This window comes from Lontra canadensis, unplaced genomic scaffold (genome assembly GCF_010015895.1).
Source record: "Lontra canadensis isolate GAN:19392208 unplaced genomic scaffold, GSC_riverotter_1.0 scaffold79, whole genome shotgun sequence".
Classification (NCBI taxonomy): domain Eukaryota; kingdom Metazoa; phylum Chordata; class Mammalia; order Carnivora; family Mustelidae; genus Lontra; species Lontra canadensis.
This window is the reverse complement of record NW_022631073.1, coordinates 7,499,021-7,509,593: the sequence shown is the minus strand read 5'-3', so window position 1 is coordinate 7,509,593 and position 10,573 is coordinate 7,499,021.

Genomic DNA, 10,573 nt, shown 5'->3' with positions numbered 1-10,573 from the left:
AAATGGAAAAATTAAAGTTCAATTTCCATTTGTTTATTTCTAGTATATACAAATAAAAGATTTATACGTATTGATCTCATATCCTGTAACCTTACTAAACACAACTGTCAGTTCCGGTAGCTTTTTTTGTATACTCCCTAGGACTTTCCTCAGACACATGATGCTGTGTAAGAAAGAACACAGTTTGGGGCGCCTGGGTGGCTCAGTGGGTTATAGCCTCTGCCTTCGGCTCAGGTTATGATCCCAGGGTCCTGGGATCGAGCCCCACATTGGGCTCTCTGCTCAGCAGGGAGCCAGCCTCTCTTCCTCTCTCTCTGCCTGTCTCTCTGCCTGCTTATGATCTCTGTCAAATAAATAAATAAAATCTTTAAGAAAAAAAAAAAAAAAGAAGGAACATAGTTTAACTTCCTTCCCCATCAGGATGCCATTTATTCTTTTTCTTGCCTTATTGCACTGGCTAGAACTAACTACTTACCTGGCGGTGAGAGTGGACAACCTTGATTTGTTCTAGAAATTAGAAGGCAATATTTTCTCCTTCCCATTGAATATGATGTCCGCTGTGGATTTACCATAGGTGGCTTTATTGGGTGAGGAAATTTCCTTCTTTTCCTAGATTTCTGAGTGTTGTAATCAGGAATACAGGATCTTGGATTATGTTTTTTTCTTAATCTATTGAGATGATCACATTTTACTTAACCTATTAATAGAATGAATTGCAGGGGCCCCTGGGGGGCTCAGTTGTTTGGGCATCCAGCTCAAGTTCAGCTCAGATTGTGATCTCAGGGTCATGAGATCGAGCTCCACATTGGGCTCCATGCTCAGTGGGGAGTCTGCTTGGGATTCTCTCTCACCCTTTCCCTCAGCCCCTCCCCCCACTTTCTCTCTAAAAAATAAATGGACAGATCTTTAAAAAAATGAATTATGATTATAGATTTTTAATTTTTTAAAACCCTGCATTTCTGGGATAAACCCCTTTAGGTCATGGTATATTATCTTTTTAATACATTGTTGGAATTAATTCAATAAAATGTTGTTAACAGATTTGCATGTATGAGGACCATTTATCTGTGGTTTTATTTTCTTGCAATATCTGTTTGGTTTGGTATGAGGGTAATACTGACATCCTAGAAAGAGTTGAAAATTATGGCCTCCTCTTTAATTTCCTGAGAAAGTTTGTGCAGAATTGGTATAAATTTTTCCTTAAATATTTGTTAGAATTTATTTGATGTAATTATTGGTTGAGGGTTACTCCATTTTGATCAGAAATGGGAGTCCCCAACGTATTCACTTTTATCCTTCACTCCTCTGGTAGACATTCACCTCCAGCTCCACAGCCTTCATTTTTCCTAAGTTCTGCCTTGAGATTCCATAGTGCTGATGTAAGATGATGACAGGCAGGCTCCTAGGACATAACAGACTGAGATTTTATAAGAGCAAGTTCATAGCAGTCAGAGCAGGACTCTTCCTTCTGAAAAGCTTGAAGCTGGAAGAATCATCACAGAACTTGTTCTCTTTTAATCTTTTGGTCCAACTGGAGAAAGCAGGTGACCTTTCTGCCAGGGCAGCATCAGGAAGCTACTCTAACATTCTTATGGGCTGGTGGAATTTGGAGATACAGAAGTTAGATTGAAATAAGTATATCTTGCTTCATAACAGAAGGAAGATACTTCAAATGCCCTGTGATATCTCCACATCTCTTGGCCTCAGAGTAAACTCACGCCCCTGTTAACGGCTCCTCTCATGCAGCCAAGGCACAAGGGTTTGAAGGGGTAAAAATGTTCCCTAACATCTACCCCCATCCTTCACTCCCAGGCTTTACCTAGAGAGGAAGAGAAAACAAACATATAGTTATAGTTGCTGTGTCCTCAAAAGATGTTTATCACTGATTCTTGCTTTAGGGCTGGCTCCAATCTTGGCAAAAGAAAAATAAGCTCCCTGGCACATAGTAGGTGCTCAATAAAAATATAGTAAATAATTTAGGGAATCAACAAATGAGTAAATAAACAAAGGGTCACCTTAAAGATGTCTCATGGAGGCAGGGGGTGGTCAACCCATGAATGTCCTACAATACTCACCCTTTCCCCTCCCAGTAAAGAACAGTGGGCGAGTGGAGAGATGTGCAGATTTTAAATCCTCAGTGGGGTCATTGACCCAGAAAAGATTAAGAGCCATTTCCTTAAGGTCTTCAGACATGCTGATGGATAAGATGATAATATTAATTTGCTTCCCATGGCCAAGTTTCTGGCTTATAAGGATGGGTCAGGCTCTCAGGACAGCCTTGATGTCTACACAAGAGATCTCCCGATTTCTGAGCCCCATAGCACAGTTCCATTTATTGCATCTCTAAGTGCACAATTAGCTTCCGCAGGCAGCAGACCCTAATGAAGCAAGCTGATTATGGATCCATTAGAGCCTTGCAGAGCTCATTTATCCTCCCCACAGCCCGGCCAGTGAGAGGACACCGGGTTCTCCGAGGAAGGGACTGAGCCTGGAAACAGCCATTTGTTCCCTCCAGTGGTCTCTGGCCCCAGTGGTCTCCCCTTCCTGGAGGCATGGGGTGGGAGCGGAGTGCTGTTTGTGTCCCTGTAGGATGTCACAGCAGAGGAAAGGGAGTGAGGAAAGGAAGAGGGCACCTGCTAAGGTTCGCATTGGTCCTACTCATCACTAAAGGGGACAATTTGTTTCAGGAAGGTCATGGAATTTCCTTGATGTCCATTAAATTTCAAAATCATTGAGCCTGTAAGAAATACAGTGAGGCTCTGAAAGGAATTTAAAATGGGGACCTATCCATTCAATCTGAAGAACCAAACTGTGTTCTCTTGCAATTAAAATAAAAGCTACAGACTATGAAGATGAAGAAATGGCTTGGTGGGATGTGCACAAATGCCCTGGAAGCCCATTAGAGTGAAAAGGAGGTCTATTGACCTCCTTACCTTCACCAAGCCTGCCAGAATCTCTGGTAAAGTGTCAGGACACACTCACCAACCTAGCTCCCTGAGAGTAAGCTGGCCATCAGGAGACCGTCCACACTCTCTGGACTGGCTTCTCTAGAGACGGAGGCTACTCAGAACAACAGGTACCATCAGTGACCTTGGCCATCAGCAGTGTCCCCTGCTGAAAGGTAATCTGTTAGCACTCCTGTCTGCCAGGGTGGTGGGTGGGAATTGAAGTAAACTTCCTGGAAGGCAGGATGGAAATAGATATCAAAAGGGAAGTGCATAGGCTTTGCATCGGTTATCTACTGCTTTGAAACAAATCACCCGGACACTTAGCAGCCTCAGACAGCAAACATTATCTCACAGTCCTGTGGGTAGGATTCATTTCCTCACCAGACATGGGGCCAAGGTCCCAGTTCCTCACCGGCTATTTGGCCTTCTGTTCCTTACCACATGGGCCTCCCCACAGGCTGAGGCCTCACGACAGGGCAGCCTACTTTGCTCAAAGCAAACAAACAAGGAGGACGGGTAAGACAGATCACAGTCTTTCTGTACATGAATCTTAAAAGCAACATCCTGTTACTTTCACTCTATTTTATTCATCAGAAACAAGTCAGTAGTGTCAGTCCACACTCAAGGGACTCAAGGAGGTTATACAAGCATAGGAAGGTTGGGAGTAGGATTTATTGAGAGCCAATTTACAGGTTGCCTACATACCTTTGAGCCCTATAACTCCATTTACTGGAAGTTATCCTTAAATAAATAATCAGACAAGTACAGACTTGCACAGCCAACACTGCTGTTTAAAATGGTGTACAGTTCGGGCACCTGGGTGGCTCAGTTGGTTAAGCTGCTGCCTTCGGCTCAGGTCATGATCCCAGGGTCCCTGCTCAGTGCTTCTCCCTCTGCCTGCAGCTCCCCCTGCTTGTGCTTGCTCTCTCTCCCTGACAAATAAATAAAATCTTTTCTAAAAAAGAAATAAAATAATAAAATAAAATGGTGTACAATTGACAGGAGCCTGAACGCTCAGTTGGTTAAGCATTCAGCTCTTGGTTTCAGCTCAGGTCATGATCTCAGGGTCGTGAGATCGAGACCTGTGTCGGCTGGGCTCCTTGCTCAGCACAGGGTCTGCTTGAGATGCTCTCTCTCCCTCTCCCTCTGCCCCTCCACCTTTCTCTAAATAAGTAAATAAATAAAATCTAAAAAATCTAAAATAAAATAAAAGTGTACAATTGGAACCCATCTGATCCAGCTGATTTGATTTCAACAATGTTCGTATGACAGAAAACTATGTGATCAATAAAACATGACAGAGAAGAGGGCACCTGGGTGGCTCAGTGGGATAAAGCCTCTGCCTTCAGTTCGGGTCATGATCCCAGGATCCTGGGATCAAGACCCATGTCGGGCTCTCTGCTTGGCAGGGAGCCTGCTTCCTCCTCTCTCTCTCTGCCTGCCTCTCTGCCTACTTGTGATCTCTGTCATAAATAAATAAAATCTTTTTTTAAAAAATGACAGAGATGAATATTTATGTACATGAGAAAACATTTGTGATGAAATATTGACTTTAAAAAAGCAAAACACGGGGCACCTGGGTGGCTCAGTCATTTAAGCATCTGCTTTGGGCTCAAGTGTGATCCCAGAACACCAAGCTCGAACCACACGTTAGGCTCCTTGCTCCATGGGGAGTCGGCTTCCTCCTCCTCCATCTGCCCCTCCCCCCTGCTTGTGAGCATGCTCTCTCTCTCTCAAATAAGTAAATAAGATTTTTAAAAAGCAGAGTACAAAACCATATGCAATATGATTCCAATATTCAAATACATAGAGAAAAAATGAAAAGAAACCACTTTTTAATATTTTGGAGTGTCTCTCAGTAAGGACAGGACTATGCAGGATTTTCACTTCTTTCTTTATACTTCCTTGTGTTTTCCTAATTTTCTACAATAAATACGTATTATAGTTGACACAACACAGGTTTCAACTGTGTGGGTCCAATTATACATGGATTTTTTTCGATACAGCGCAGTACTAGAAATGTTTTCTTTCTTACAATTTTCTCAGCAACATTTTCTTTTCTCTAGCTTACTTTATTATAAAAATACAGTATATAATACATATAACATACAAAACACATGTCAACCATCAGTAAGGCTTCCACTCAACAGTGGGATATTTGTAGTTAAGTTTTGTGTGTGGATTTCCAATTAGGCAAGGGGATCAGCACTCCCAAACCCTGCTTTGTTCAAGGACCCTCTGCAGTTCGGTCATCAGAGAAGAAAATGCGTTTGTAAGGTTTACATTCACTGCGTGGTGACAGTCACACATCCCACATTTGCTGTGCTCTGCAGACCTCCAGGACAGAGGAAGCGATGACAGACAGAGCAGGACACTGGGGCAGAGGGTCAGGCCTCTGGCCACAGGTAACACGTCTGCCTCTGTGCTCGTGGGAAAAGCCCCGCTCTGGGAACACTACCCCCCCCCGCCCCATGCACGCACGGCTGGGTGAGCAAACATGCCTTGGGGTAATTTAGAAAAAGGTAACCCCCAGCTCCAAACAGACACAGCCCCAAAGCAGGATACACAGCGTGGCCAGGAGAGTGGGCTGGGTTTCAGCCCTTGTCCCTGCTCAGCCCAGACCCTTGTTCCTGTCCTGGGGGTCCTCACTTCCCTCTGAGAGACCCCAAGCTAGAATGGCCTCAGACCCTGACTGCGAGACGTAGTTGAGTAAAACCCCCAAATCCCGCGTCACAAGCTCACACAGCGCCTTCTCCAGCTCCCTTCGCCCCACCCCTGCCCTGCAGGCGTCTCTTAGAAGTGTCACCCCTTCAGTGACAAGGGCGCCCCAGTTAAGTGACGGCCCCTTCTGAGGCCAGGGAGCAAGGAAAGAGAGGAGTCAGCCCTGGAAGACTAGTACCTCACGTCCAGCCCGACTGTTCTCTCCGTCCTGAACTGGACATGTTTTCCAGACCATTCTGATTTCCTCCTCCCAGTTCACGTGCCCACCTGGGGCCGCACGGGCACAGCCGTGTCCCCGTCGGTAGGGCGCCTGACTTCCCCCCGGCCCCCCTTCCTCTCCTACCTCCTACCTCCTCCCTCCAAGGAGCAGGACGAGACGCAGACGGGCAGGCCCGTCCACCGTTCGGAGAAGGGGCTCGCGTGGCCTGCGGATTTGCTCTGTGCCCAGGGACAGCGTGAGGTTTCCACCCTCCGTGGACATTACCAGCCCTGACTCACCAACGAGACACCTGAGGCTCGGGAAAGTCCATGATTCTTCAGAGGTGACACAGCTGTCAAGGGGGGGGCAGGGCTGGGATCCAAACCTCATTCGTATTTGTCCACGATGCCTCTTCATGTGTGTTCCACAGGGAAGAGAAGGAACAGAAAGACACGGCTGTGTGTCAGAAACCCACAGAGTGGACTCGTTAAGGACAAGTCATGGTTCAAAAGCAAGCCTGGGAGATGGAAAGTTCCCACTGGCCGAGTTTCCAGGGCCTGGGAGAGTCCCGGGGACTTGCCTGACCAACAGGGCACAGAGGCCTGAGGCTGATCCTGCCACGGCCGGGTGTGTGTGTGTGTGTGGCACACAGATCCCTCTGTGGGCTCCAGGCCAGCGGACTGGGTTCTTAGGGAAGGGAGACAGGAAAGGTCACCTCCATCAAGGGTGTGGCTCTGGGGACCCAGAGCAGCCCAGGTGTGACCGGCCACCCACCTGGCTACTCCTGCCTTGCCCGGGTCACGGGAGGAGCTTCCCAGCCCTCTGGGGCACAGGCCCGGGCAGCTGAAAGACAGCCTCATCCCGCTCTCCCAGCAGCAGCCTGCAGGCGGGCAGGCGCGAGCAGGGGCTGTGGGCAGAAGGCAGAGGGCCCTGTTTCAGGGCGACAAACAACGCCGACGCTCCAGCAGGGAAAGAAGTGCGGCAGCTTCCACCCCGTACCAGCCTCAGAGACTTTCCCCCGAGGGGCACCATCTTGGCCGGCCAGCACACTCGGGGGTCAGCAGAGGCCCCCCGCACACATCCTGGCTGTTCAGAGGAAGATAAAGAGGGTAGGATGGGAGAAGGGAGGAGCAGATTTTTTAAGTCCACACCGTTGGCGATGTGTGTGTTTACATTATTCCATTTACCTTCCCATGGGCAAGCAGGGGTGAGGTTTCTTCCCAGTTTCTAGAATGGGAGACTGCAGCTTGCTGACAGGAAGCAGCTTGCCGGGGGTCACATGGCCAGTGAGAACCAGGCTTCCATACCGGTCTGTGAGGGACGTGCTTTGTTCCCTGTGAACTTGGCACCCCCAGCCCAATCCAAAGGGCCATTTCCAAACTCCCTCAAGCAGGATCCTCAAAGAAGCTGAGCTGACCTTGCCCTTGAAATATGCAACCCTGCCCTCCCTACCTGTCAGAGCACCCCCAAGTCCCATTTCTCAGCTCTGGCTCCTATAGCTAACCCTGAAGAGACCCAGAGCGACAGCCCCCCCAGGAACTCCGCTCACGGGCTGCCAGGCAAAGGGAAGGCAATCTCTCTGAGCCCATTTTACAGTCGAGGAAAGAAGACCAGAGTTTGAGTTAGGCTGTGCTGCTCCCGGGGAAGACCAGCCCTGGTAGCAGTCCGTGTCCTCAGCCAAACAGTGACCAGCACCTCTGCACAGACCCTGGATGGCCACTCCCGCCAACCCCGGCATGCTCTCACACCTTCAAGATTTTTTTTTTTCTCCTTCTCCTTCAAATTTTATTTAAATTCTAGTTGGTTAACATATAGTGTAATATTGGCTTCAAGTGTCAAATTTAGGGATTCATCACTTAGACACAACACCCAGTGCTCATCACAAGGGCCCTCCTTAATGCCCATCCCCCATGTAGCCCATCCCCCACCCCCTTCCCTCCATCAACCCTCAGTTTGCTCTCTAACATCAAGAGACTCTTATGGTTTCCTTCCCTCTCTTTTTTCCTTCGCTTCCGCACATATTCAACCATCTTGTTTCCTAAATTCCACATATGAGTGAGATTACATGGTACTTGTCTTTCTCTGACTTCACTTAGCATAATACTCTCGAGTTCTATCCACGTCCTTGTAAGTGGCAAGATTCCATTCTTTTTGATGGCTGAGTAGTATTCCATTGTATATATATGCCACATCTTCTTTATCCATTCATCCATCCACGGACACGTGGGCTCTTTCCATCATTTGGGTACCGTCGATAACACACCATCAAGATTTTTAAAGGCAAGCTCAAGTCCCTTTTTAAGCAACTGTCAGCTGCCAGTTACGATGACTTTGTATCTCTGAGAACTTGGTAAGAGCAGTTAAAGAGACCAAAGCCTCATTTGATGAAATCCAACTTGCTAATGGAAGGCAAGAAAGTTCCACAAGGTCCACATCTGTGTGGCGCCTCTCGGAGAACCAGGAAGGGCGCTGTGGTGGCCCGCAGGGCTCCGTGATTTCTGCCTGCAAGCCACGGTGAAGGCCGGGCCTCTGCTCCCCAGGAAAAGCAGTCGTTCCCTCAGGGGCACTTGCCACAGGCCGGTGCTGGGCAGACGTAAACCCTACAGCAAACCTCTGGGGCAGGTGAATTACAATTCCTGTTTCACAAATGAGGAAACCGAGACACAGTGGTGGAGTGACTTGGCCCGAGGAACTCAGTGGTCCGGGACTGGGCCCCTGGCAGTCAGAGGCCGTGGATTTAGGGCACAGCTGGGGTCCCTCCTACACCCTAGAAGCTTCGAAAGCTGCTGGATTGCATGCTGCTGGCAGGCATGAGAACCAGTACAGCCGTTGTGAGAAACAGTATGGAGTTTCCGCAAAAGATGTGAAGTGGAATTCCTAGATGATATGGCCATCCCACTTCAGCAAAATATCCAGAAGACTTGAAAGCAAGTTCTCAGAGAGATATCTGTACAACTGTCTTCACGGCAGCATTACTCACCACAACTAAAACTTGGAAGCCAACCAAGTGTCCGTCTACAGATGGGGCATCCAACACAATGTGGCCTCTACCTGCAGAGAAATACTGTCCAGCCTCCAAAGGAAGGACATTCTGACACCTGTTACACCTGCTACAACGTGAATGGACCTCGAACATGTTACGCTCAGCAGTGTAAGTCGGTTGCCAAGAGACCAACATCATACGACTCTGTTTGTATGAGGTCCCCAGAGTGGTCAGATTCGTAGGGACCCCAAGTGGAATAGTGGGTGCCCGGCAAGAACTGGAGGGTTGTTTAATGGATAGAACAATGAAACAGTTCTGGAGCTGGAGGGCGGTGAGCGTTGCACACCAGTCTGAGCGTACGGAATGTCACGGAACTGGACACTTAGAAACGGTTAAGATGGTAATCTTTGTGTTATGCAGTTTTTGCCACAATTATTTAAAGGTTCTTAACACACACACACCCACACACGGAAATGAGATGACCCATGAGGCAGATCTAGATGTGCCTGTATGAGAGAAGTGACAGAAACCCAAACAAACAAGCTTCAGCCTAAAAAGACATATATTGACTCATGAAATGGAAAAATCCAGGGTTGAGCTTCAGGCACAGCTGGCTCCAGATGTTCAAGAAAGGCGTGGACTCCACCTCTCTCCGCCTCTCACTCCGCTTTCCCCTAGGTAGGCTCTGTTCTCAAGGGGGTGGTCTCCAGCAGGTAGCAAATGTGGTCCTAGAATTTTCAGCTTAGACTCTACCAGTCTGGCAACCCCCACCAAGCAAGTGACTGTTTCCAGCAAAACTTCCAAGATTGAGCCTCACTGGTCAGGCTTGGGCCACATCCCCATTCCTGAACCAAGCCCTGTGACCTGAGGGAGGCCTGGGATTGAGAGCTCGGGAGTCCACAAAGGAAAATTGAGGGGCTGCTCCTGAAGAATGGATAACAGCTACTGGCCAGGCAGAAACATCAGCGGTCCCCTCCAGTGTGGAAGTGCTTAGAATTCTGCCAGGCAGGGTCAGTCAGAGAAATGATCAGTGTAGCAGATCGCCATGTGCAATGCGCCTGCCACAAACCCAGGCTGAGAGATACGGTTCCACAGAGGGGTGGGCAGGACATCACTGTTCGGTCCAACATCACAACATTCTCTCTCTGGTCTCAGAAGGAACCAGAAGGAAGCATGGCTTGGGGGCCCTGGCTCTGGCACTCCTTGGCCATGTGACTTTGGGAATGTGATCTAACTATGCTTGGCCTTCGTTTCCTCATCTGGGAAATGGGTACAATAAACCTGGCTTGTGCGGTTGCAGTAGGGACTGAAAGAGAAGAAGACCCGAACGCCTGGCACCAGCCTTGGCATGCTCCAGGGGCTTAATCAATAATTTTTAAGACACCACCTGCCGGCTGGTGCCTGTGTTCCCAGAAAGCACCTCGGCATCTGAACTGTAGGTGAGCGGACTTTCAAGAAAGCAATTTCTCTTTGCTTTAGCTGTTGGCGGGCGTTAATGAAAAGAAATCAAATAAAAGCCAATGCTGGGACGTTCTTAGATCCTTCCAAGCCACTTGAGTCAGCAACAGTGAAAATTCGAGGAGAGCTGGTCCCACCAGGCCAGTTGAGATGAAAACCATTAGCTGGAGGGGTCTGGGGGCCAGAGTCTGGGTGGCGCTCCTGCTCTGGGCTGCTGAGGCTGCTCTGAGATGTCAGGGCTCCAGTCAGGAGAAGAACAGGACA